Below are 11,582 nucleotides of genomic sequence, written 5' to 3' on the forward strand. Positions count from 1 at the left end.
TCATAGCCGCGTCATGCGAAAATGGGTCTTATGCGTTTCGGCAAGCGTATTTTAAACCCAATATGTGCCTTTGCGCAGTCTGGTAAAAGGCGATGCTGTTCGCTATAAAATCACTCAATGTGTTATGGTCTCATTATGTATCTCCTGACCAGACTGAGAGATGCGCTGGCTGAATGGGCTATATATATGATTGGCGCATATGGAATAAGACTCATTTTCGCATGACGAGGGTCATTAAAAATCTAATTGCGAATTGTAAATGGCAAATTTTAGAACAATGATTTTTGAAACAAAATTGAATTCAAAATAGCAAACTTGTAAATAAGGGCAGCCTATCCATGCGTTCAGGAACGATTTCCAGACGTGCTGACCGAGTACGACAAACAGTGTGGTTGGATAATTAAACGCTTTTCCTCTTATCGTGACACTATACTATTTCGGTAATGTTTGTTTTCTCATCTTGAAAGCAAAACTGTGTTTACCGATAGTCAATTATATATTCCCCGGACGATTTAGTGAACGAGTACTGACCTTGAAATTCTGCGAGATAGGTTTAACGCGTAATTGTAACTGGGCCACAATTTGTATCGTTTGAACATACAGAGAGTAGTCCGGATTTCCTTACACTGAACAGTGCTACATCCTTTGCGCTGAGCACCGACACGGTGATGTAGCCAAAGTTCTGAGGTTTTATCTCGAATCAGCCTATGAGATATTCGAAAATATTCACGCGTGTCTGCTGGCGTTATGTAAAAAGTCGTTTAAGGTGCAAAGCTGGGTAAAACAGCTACGCCGAAAAAGCGCATTAGTGCTCTATACCTATGTTTAGGTCAGAGATGTTGACACCGTGTGAACTGCTATGGTAACAAGTAATGAATAAACAACAAAGTACGGGTCAACAGAGCTGTCTTTATGATTACCTAATTCGTGAGTAAAAAGTATTGCTCGCAGATTTATTTTTTATTTATTTTCATCAATTATCTTATTGTATATTTTGAATTTGTATATGGTGTCAAAAATTAAAAGTTGTGTACAGGGAATTTTCATCATGAAATAATATTCTTAGTGAGATAGGTATTCGATATTCCAACAATATTCATTTAAAATGATGGCGATTGCAAAGTGTCTTTATATTCAGTTCTCATTACCATTTTCATCATGCTTTCTATGCTTTCAGAACGTCCAAAAAAGGCCATGTTTTAGTTATTTTGTCTAAGTTATCTCTATAAAATAAATAGGATGATAAAAAGTGCACACACATCTCGACCCGTGCGTTATGACACACTCTTAATAAATTTGAATAGGGTGTGTTCATTTCAAACTTGCGATTAATTTGAAAAATGAGTTGCGTCTTAAATTATGCAATAGCGAACAACTTCAGTGTCTTCAGCGCTTTGATTATTATTATATTCACGCTAAAACGAATATGATGTAAAGATGCAAATTTAACATAGTGGCTTGCGGGCCAAAGTGTGCCCACTGTTAGAGACATGAAGGTATACAAAATGAAAAGCAATAGTGTTTCTGGCTCAAAATCAGCGTGCTTACCAAAGTATGTCCATTTTTCGGATACAACGTTTAAAAGTTATTCGGCCCAAGTTATATCAGAAAATAAACTATTTGAAATACACATAAATATAAACATACTTAGTTTGATAAAGAATAAACGAAACATGTAGCCTCTAGAGTGGTATGAGATTAAAGTTTACGCCGGACGACACACGACACAATACGCACGACGCCGGAAATAGACTAAGATAATAGTTCACATTAAAAATCATTACTCACAGGTGAGTTGATTAATTAAGCAGGGAGAGCAACAAAGAGCGGTATGTCTTAATGTAGATCCCACGCAAATAAAGCCTGCCTTTATTTACCTAAAATGAACGATTTCAACAATTAAAACGCTTATTGACACTTCAATGGACGATCTCGTGGAAGAGATATCCATTCCCATAGCTTTGTACGGATCGGAACTCTGGTCATCACTGACGAACTATGATATCCTTAAACAAAAGAGATTCATCAGATTTACGGCAAAAATGTATCAAAATCTGCCAACTCGCACAAGAACTGACATGTCATTAAGCCTTATCGGTTGGCTACCAATGATTGCTAAAGTCGACGCAAGAAAACTGATTTTCTTTCATAAACTGTGCTCTATGAACACTAAATACCGTACGTAACACGTATTTGAGTATAGACGAGCGTTATTTAATATCAGAGGCAAATAATCACAGAGAGTGTTTATGCCACACATATATGCATTAATGGAAAAGTATAACCATATGAACTGTTATACAGTGTATTGTGAATCTACTGTGATTTCTCCTTAACTTACGTGGAAACGTATAGCAAATACACCCATATAACACGGAGCAATGGGCAGGACACGTATCAAGGGATCCAAAATTTGTGCAATTTAGCGTAGTTCACCCCTACATCAGGGCTGCTCGCCTCTGGGCCGCGGCGAGGACACCCCTTGAAAAAACGGAGCCTTGACAGCTGTGCGTGTGCTAGTGGGTACAAAATCCCTGACATCCTTGAAGACACTGTGGTTTCATAGTAATAGACACCGACATTCATGCCGTCGCCTCCTGTCAAAAACTGAGTGTACATAGACTTACATTACTACGAGAGTGCCACATCCTCCCCGATACTAATCCATATGATAAAGTGACATAACTTCAATCAGCGGCCAACTCTCTCAATGATGAGACAACTAGACGTATATGTACTTTCATTCATATGAGTATTACGTCAAAGTAATCATGTTTCAACAAACAGACGTTTAATGAATTTCTATTTACATAGTATTCAGATGTAAATAATATTTGTTTAAATAGTATATGACTTTACGTTTATATGTCTAAATGTAAATTTTAATTATTCTGAATGTTAAATCACTGAAAGTTGAATTAACGATTAATATGTAAACGAAAGGTTTTGAATGACTGCTGACATTTGGAGATTCAAAAAGATGGAAACTCCGATGGGATTCACACAGTCGTGTTTCTACTTGTATTGCCCATATACCAAATATTCTAAATTCTTATTTATTTAAAGGCATACAGGTAATTATACCGATTTTAAAGCGCTTTAACATAACTATTGATGTCTTTAAACAAATAGCTTTATTTGCTGTACCTTATTGCTACGGAATACGCCAAATGATATAATAGCGAAAACTCCTTTGGAAATTCCAATAACCGAACAGCTTGTTTTGTTTATGGCTAGTTTCTGTTTCAATTTACATTGAAAAGATATGTTTAACCTTTGATGACAATTTATTAATGTCAACGTTAGTATTTTATTTACAACGTTATTTATCTTAGTAAAAATAAACAACTTTTAATGACTTTTCATACAAAATAACGATGACATAATTTAGGTTGTTTTAACAAGCAGAAATTTCCAAAGGATTTTTTGGTGTTATTAAATATATAGTACTTTGCTTGTCTATTATGTGTCGAAGTCATAGGATGAAGTTTACAGTGTTTACATTATTATGCCATTTTCAGTTGACATTATCTGCCCCGGCTGCTATCCGATGTGGAACGACATGGTGTGAAAATATTGGGTACGAATCCTGTATTCGTCCACCGGAAATTCGTTCCGAGCAGGACTCAGACTGCTATTCGTGTGAAAAGCTGGCGTTGGTCAGTGACCCCTGTGACCCCGTGAACAGCAGACAGGGCTGCGTCTTGTATTGCATAGGTACAATTTCTTGTAATTGATTAGAATTATCTTCATCGTTCAAAAAGTTAACATAATTGAAGCCGTTTCGAACGAATACGAAATCCCCCAGATAATAAGCCAAGATTTAAAAGAACACTGTTGAATGCATTGGAATTCATAGCAAGTGTAAAATCAATATTTAGAAATTGTTGGTTATAGTGTTCTTTGAAGGTTTGCATTCTGTTACAGACAAGGCTATAGAGAAGGAAAAGCAAATATGGATTCAGTCGCAAGTAGCTATGAACCTGACATGGCAGCGTCTCGTTATAGAAAAAGACTACAAAATAACGTTTTTTAATTACAGTATGTGTATCATTATTATTTATGGAATAATAAGGATATTAAGAGACGAAGTTAACGAAACGCTAATAACGTGCTCTTAACAATAAAACATATCAAACTTAAATGATATTCAGCACTTTTAAATCACCAATATTTCTACATGTGTCCTTCTTTCTTTGATAATTATATAACTCTTACTTAGATATATTTACTTCACCAAACCGCTATACGCGATTGGGAAGCTTGAATTCGCGAAAGATCTAAATGCGGTTGGTTTTGTATACAATATATATACCGACACAACTGTCTTAGTTCGATTAAAACTTCGGGACTTAAAATCCGCCAGAATATACACTATTTGTATGATATACTATGTGAACAATATACGAGACGTGTTTCAAGTGCCTTATGCACACGTTTACATTGAAGTTCAAGTAGTAGAGTAAACCGTGGATTGTTCTTAAAGATATTTATTATCTTATCAAGAGAAAATGCTAAACAAGCAAAAAAAACAAACAAATCACAAGCACGAAGAGTATTTTATGTTACAGGTACAGTAGATTATGCGAGAAGAGTGAAAGATGCGAACCAAAAAATACAACTATACTTGGTGCTCTCCCTAACAACGCTTGTTGTCGTTTGTTTGATTGTTTCGGTATTAGTGCTGTGGGTTCGCTGGAAATATTGCAAGTACCAGTAAGTAATTGTTGTTATTGGAACTCAGTGGTAATCTGTTTTCTTTAAATGTTTCTGACGTGTATACCAAAACAACATAAAGCTATGGGATTTGGGATAACATTCACAGTTATTAGACATCAAATATTTTGTCAAAGTGTAAATTTTCATGCGAAAAACGTGGATATTTAGGTTTCCATTTATGTTATAGGAGAGCAATAAGTTCCGATTTCATTCTATTGAACACGCAGCATAACTACATTAAAAATTTGCGTACAAATTAATATGTATACTGAAATAATATAATTTGTACAAAAGCCTGCTAAATCAATGATTATTTTATTCCTGATACCTTACCATATTTACTTATATAAAATGAGTGAGCTACTATGTTCCAGACAAGTGGGAACAATTAACGAAGAAGATCCTGACGAGCATTCGGCGAAATCAGGACCATATTCAGAAACAAATTCAAAACTCGCCCAATCCGTGGATGAGTCAATTGTCAGGCCAAGTGAGTCAGTGATCGAAGTAACCGATAACGTCTCCCGTGAGACCACCGGGGATGGAGATACAGATTCACAGAATGACCCAGCAATTCAATCAGACGTAAACGATTTTCGCGACGGTCGACTAAATAACATCTCACCACAACAGAATGACATGCCATCTTTGTATACGGGCTCCCGTACACTGTTTACAGTCAATAGTGAAATTATTTAAGGAAAATGAACAATTAAAGCATACATGATAAACATTCGATTTGATTGCAATGGATCTATATCACTTGGTTTATTATGACCAGGATATTTGATACACACAACTAAGTCTTTGACTGTGCGGTTTTAACGAAATTGTTTGCGACCTATTATAATTGCGTCTTCAATGTTACGAGTTTAAACTGTACATGTTTTTAGAGACAGAAAAATTAAATTGTATATATAAATTTGACAATCAAGTTAACATTATAAACGTATCGAATACAAATAAAATAGTCGGGTGAAATGTCAATGACACATGTTTCTGCGTCGGTAAATCGGAAAGGCCAGGAAAAGGGTCAGTTGTATTTTGGAACAGAATATTTTGGCAAGGTGTCATTCAGTCATTCAGACACACGCTTGATGTGATGAAAGCCTGGACTTTACACACTGATCGTTGTGTACATCTAGTGGAAAAGGTACTAGCAATATACCTGCCGTTGATATGAATGTCTGTGTAAATGACTTAAATCTAGTTTTGTGTTAGGAGTATGATATGAGGAACAGTTAACGATGAATTGTAAAAATTATTATGCTAAGAAATATTCATATGAGTTGTAATTTGATTATTTAACGCGTATTTTTTTATACTGCTTTCCATTTTTGTGACTTGTTGCTTATTTATATGAATGTATCATAAATAATTGGACATAACATTACTGACATAATTTTATCCGAATTTCTTTGGTGAGCAGCTTTAAATATGAATATAATAATCATTAAAAATCGTCATGAAATGCAGCATGATATGTTGGTACTATTAGCCATTGTCAACATACACATGAAGAGCTACGTGTACCCAAAAGTTACGTTTATGTAACAAAGTACGTGATTCATTACAACCATGAATAAGCAGTCAATATCATATCATGTTCCACTAGATAGTTTAAACAATAACATAAACCTGATAGCACGAACAAGGCTATTCTAATGACAGGTTAAATTGTTTAAATTAGACATACTTCACACGGCTTTAAACTAGATCAATGTTGTCTTGAAAAGAAGTATACATTTAGAAACTCTAAATATTTCTGTCACTATTAATAAATGCCATAAAAACCCATAGGCTGCGATAAAAGACGTTTAAAGATGTATCAAACAATGTCAAGCACAGGTTGAAGCACTTTTAATTATTAGGTTTTTTATTGAACTTATTTCTTTATGACGAGAATTTGTTGAAAGAACAAATAATATAATAAGACAATATGCTCTGAAATCGGACTCGCCTGTGTACTTTATATTTGCAACAAAAATCGCATTCTAGTGTCATAAAACCATAATTATAAAACATGACAAGTAAAGTCAAGAAAAGGCTTTATTTTTTTCAAGCCAATTCAGATCAATAAATAGTGTTCATGCGATCTCACTGATGTTTGCCTTTGGTCAAAACTGCCTGTTTGGCTGATAAAGACTGTTTAACAGTGTATAATATGAAAACATAATTTCTTACGATGTTAGCTTGATATTTTATATTTTACATGGATCTTTGACCGGAATAGTTTCTTTTATTCGGTACACGTTTACATTGTAACATCGTTCAAAACAATGATTATTGTATTTGTTAAGTATAAGCCTATAGGACTTAAATAATTTCCGATTAAAATTGTTATATTTTTATTTTCATTTTTAAGAATTAGCCTCTTATACGGTACCAATCTCTGATTTGAAGTGTTATATTTAAATTATTTACTTTGTTTATATTTTTAATTGTTGAGTCCGTAAAGTTCCAATTACTCTGTATTTATTGATTTGTTATATGTTCGGGGAAGTTCTGTACGTACCATTTTCCAGTCGTTTAAAATGACAACAATATTGACGCTTTAATAGTATCGAGCTATGGGAAAAAAATGTTGACCAGGTGTTGGAACTTACTAGCTTTGGTAAGTTGTCTATGGATATTTTCTGAGGCTCATCATGATTTACAACAAAAGCAACTAAGCCATGTCGAACTATTTTTATGTAACACATACCATTCAATGATCTCAGCATACTTTTTATAAAAGGGATGTAAACCATGTTTGAAATTAAGTGTCATAGATTCATAAAATAATTGTTGATTGTATTCAAACAAGCAAAGTGACACTCCTGAATATGAAAAAAGTTTACTATATACTTTCGCTTATTGATAATCACCAATCGAAATCGAGAAAATAGTATGCTTTTCAGCGATAATTAATAGAAAAAATAGATAATTTATATATAAAAAAGCGTAGTATCGATATAACGTTTACACTACCACCAAGGTAAAATAATCTGCGCGGTGTAGTGGTAGCGCATTAGCTTTTGCCTCTATAGGCCCAAATTTGAACCCCGTTCCGTTACATTTGTTTGATCTTTTTTTTGTATTACTTAAAACTATTCCAAATATTACAGCGTGGAGAATTAATTTATTTACTGAGATTTTTCAAAATTACGAATATCTGTGAAACAGTCCCTGTTAATCTCGATTTCAAGAAGAATGCATTGAAGATACAGTTTCAAGAAGTTTTAATAAAAAATAATTGTCGATCCCTAATCATGTCCAATAACTTTACGGTTCATTGCTATATAAACAGCATTACATTTATAACGATATGGTTAGGCTCATGTATGTTTAAGTCAAATAGCGATGTGATAATAATACTGTTAACTTAGGTACGTCGTTCGTTTTACTCAGATTTACAGGTATTGTACGATGTTGTAATGAGAAGTTTTAAAATATTACTTGACTGTATAATCGCTAGAATTAATGCATTCAAATATTTTACATTTTATGGCTAGAGCATAAATAATCATGTAAGTAGCCACGGTGTTCATGTTCTAACAACAAGAACTACAGAAAAAAGTACTGTGTTTATATAAAAGCAAGCATATGTTTATATGTAATACTTTGTATAATTATAAATTAATGCGTGATACTATATGTTTATCAAATAAATCAAAGCAGGTTCTATATCGGCCCAATTATGGGGCTATTTATTTGTTTAAAAATATTATGGATGTCATTCAAGTAAATTACCTGTAAGTAAAATTATTTCATACCTAAGAAGTAAATGTAATAAACCAAATTTAGATCACGCATCCAAATATGTTTGCGACATATAATTCTGATAACTACAACACAAAGGTTATATAAGCTGCATTTTTAACACATTAATGAAAAGAAGGAACGGATTCAATCCAATAACGGACGACTCATCGGTTGGGGGTTTATCTTCGAAGAAGGGCCCATCGCTAAACAAGTATGTCATTTCGTTATCGACGCGTACAAGCCGACATCGTCATGATTCGCGCAGAACTATGACTTTATTTGGAAAATTGTTAGAAAATAAATGTGTACGGTCCTGTAAACGTATGAATTAATGTGCATACGTACTGAGTTCCCTGGCGTAAAAGAACAATATTGCACGTGTGTTTACTTTCTCATGGAATGCAGCGTTTTGGTAAAAAGAAAAATATCTTTTTGGGTAATTGATATTAATAAAGTTGTACGGTCATGAGCACGTATGCATTTATTTGCATTAATATTTAGTTCCTTGGAAAAAAAATAATTTTACATTGTTGTGCTATTTTATAAGTATACATCGTTCAAATACAAAGAGGGCAGACGTTTTAACTACAAAATGTATACTATTTGTAAGAATGTACTAAACACTTAAACAACTTACTCTAATGTTTTATTGTAGATGCATTCATTTTATAAATAAGAACCATTCTTGCCAAAACTACACTAAAAACGGAAGCTTCGGTTGCACATACGTTTTTCTACAGCTTAATAAGCAAGATATATTTATCAAGATATGCATAAAATTTACGTTAAGACATGAATATATCATAATAAAGAATTAATAATACAATTTGATTGATCTGAATTATAATCATTTCTTATTGTTCTGCACTTTCAATCAATTTTTTTTTAAATATTTTGGTGCTGAGGAATACATCACATTTTTTTTAGCAGTCTTTAGAAGTAGAATTAAAGGAGCCACGTCAAAAGGTGAAGATTGCTTTTGAGTCCCACAGAGACATATGAAACATTTTGCACAGTTTGTTTTAACCTCAGTGACATCCCAAACGCATGTGTTTATATTCGTTCGAGAAAATCGTCAGTGTCTATCTTATTGTAACAATATCACCGCCGCATTATGATTTTTTGTTACAATATCGAACATCAACTGTGATATAATCTATACTTGAACGAAGCGGTTTGGGTGTTCACTGATCGTTTTGTCCTTGGACGGCATGACAGACGGTTGTCAAACTGATGACCCACATAGAACATGTTTTGAGCATCATTAACTTAATGTCTGCGCATTCAATACAAATATGGTGTCAGTAGATCAAACAAGTTGCACGCAATATTGAGATCTGATATGAGTATCACTCCTAACCATCCGTTTAGTTGTAAACAGCTAGCCTCAATCAAGTTTATAAATGCGTTATTAATTTTGTTCAACATGTTTGTATTGTTGCATAACTCGTCTACCATGCCAAAGTACTTCCTTGTTTATTTCAGAGAGCATTCGGTCCAGGTAACATATATTTATTCAATAAAATAGTATCTGAATAATCGAATGTTTTGCAATAGTACTACTAATTTAAGGCATGGGTTACTCTTTGCAAAATGTTGTTTATGCTGAACATCGGCTTACATGTAATACATAGTTGTTAAGTGAGTTCATTGACCTGAGTAAACATTGCAATATTGCATGAGACATACAAGCTTGAGGTATTTCACAATAACCGAGTATTATTTATAAACATGTTCGCATTGGCTTATATATATGACTTGGTGGAATGAAAACGCGACACAGTATGTTATCAGCATACGGTCTTCATTTCCCGGTACTCTTTCATTCAGGTAACATGCGATACAAATCGACGATCTATAATATATGACGTTGGATCCAATTTCAAGTCAATATAATCGCTCTGTATTTGGCTACCGTTATTTAAAATGTGGATTATAACGATGAACTCTGTGATGACCGCGATCACTGAATTTAGAAATGCCATTCCGTCGGGTATCTTTATTATGTGGATCAAGTGCTATTTATATGCACTGTTTGGAAAATTTGCTGCTCCTTAACTAGAACTGAAATAGCTGCGAACTTGTTAAGCAATGATATCCCTTATACGCTTCCGTAGATTTAAAATTTGATAGTGGTCACCCGTGCATGTATTCCTCGTGTAGTTTAAATCAAAGTATATGCAGGCCACTGGACTGTATTACTGGTATATACATGAGTTAGTAAACAAGTTTATAGGTTTAAAACGTTTCTTTTTGATGAAAGTTAAAATTTCATACCGGTTTCATATTCCATAATAGTTTGTTCACTGGCATTGTCCTCCATGTGGACATGTGGAATCGTTCGAATCTCGTCCAGTGGACGCCAATCAGTAAAATTAATGTTCAAATCAGGACGGAATGGATTCTCCTCGTCTTCCGGTTCGAAGAAAGTTTCCGGTTCCATGGGCGCTTTTATGGCCGACTCCAGGTCTTCCCAGATCCTATCGATCATATCTGTCTTTGTGAAATCGCAGGCGGCTAGAAAGCGGAGAATTCTGGGAACTAGTACCCCCTTTTCTAGGATGATTGGTATCAGACTTTGCTTCTGGCGCCTAAAATGTTAAACCTGGCTGTTATATGAACCCCGTTCTGGGAAAATGGGCTTACTGCATTTGCGCAAAGTGTCCTCTCAGATTAGTCTGTGCATGCCGCACAGGCTTATCAGGGACGACACTTTCCGCGTTTATGGTATTTTTCGCTTAAATGAAGTATTTTATTAATGAAAATCCAATATAGATGGAAAATTGTTAGCCTGTTCTTAATGCAGAGGCTAATCTGGGATGACATTTACTCGCACGCATTTAGCCCCGTTTTCCCAGACTACGGCCCATATACAAGTATTATTTGCTATGACTATGTGTATTTGCATTAATCAGTTACTACGTGTTGTTTTTTTTTAACATCGAAGTTCAAGTAAAATAGTATAAAATATGTAATGAATGAACACATTATTTAGATGTTACCAAATTTTATAATATAAACGGACGGAGCTGTACATGCAATTTTGTATCAAGAGAGCATAAACTGTGTGGAAAACGTATTTTAACAGCGAGTTTAACATATGCTGTTTGTAAGATTTT

General features: G+C 34.2%; 1 long non-coding RNA gene across 1 annotated transcript; it reads right to left on the reverse strand.

Annotated features, from left to right (window-relative positions):
• Positions 1-895: 895 nt before the first annotated feature.
• LOC127854161 (uncharacterized) lies at positions 896-11,229 on the reverse strand. The gene is made up of 2 exons (XR_008036945.1): positions 10,741-11,229; positions 896-2,006 (listed from the first exon to the last, which is right to left on the reverse strand). It is a non-coding gene; the product is annotated as an uncharacterized LOC127854161 (long non-coding RNA).
• Between the last annotated feature and the right edge of the window lie 353 nt (positions 11,230-11,582).

The sequence above is a fragment of the Dreissena polymorpha genome, chromosome 12, assembly GCF_020536995.1.
Source record: "Dreissena polymorpha isolate Duluth1 chromosome 12, UMN_Dpol_1.0, whole genome shotgun sequence".
Lineage (NCBI taxonomy): Eukaryota > Metazoa > Mollusca > Bivalvia > Myida > Dreissenidae > Dreissena > Dreissena polymorpha.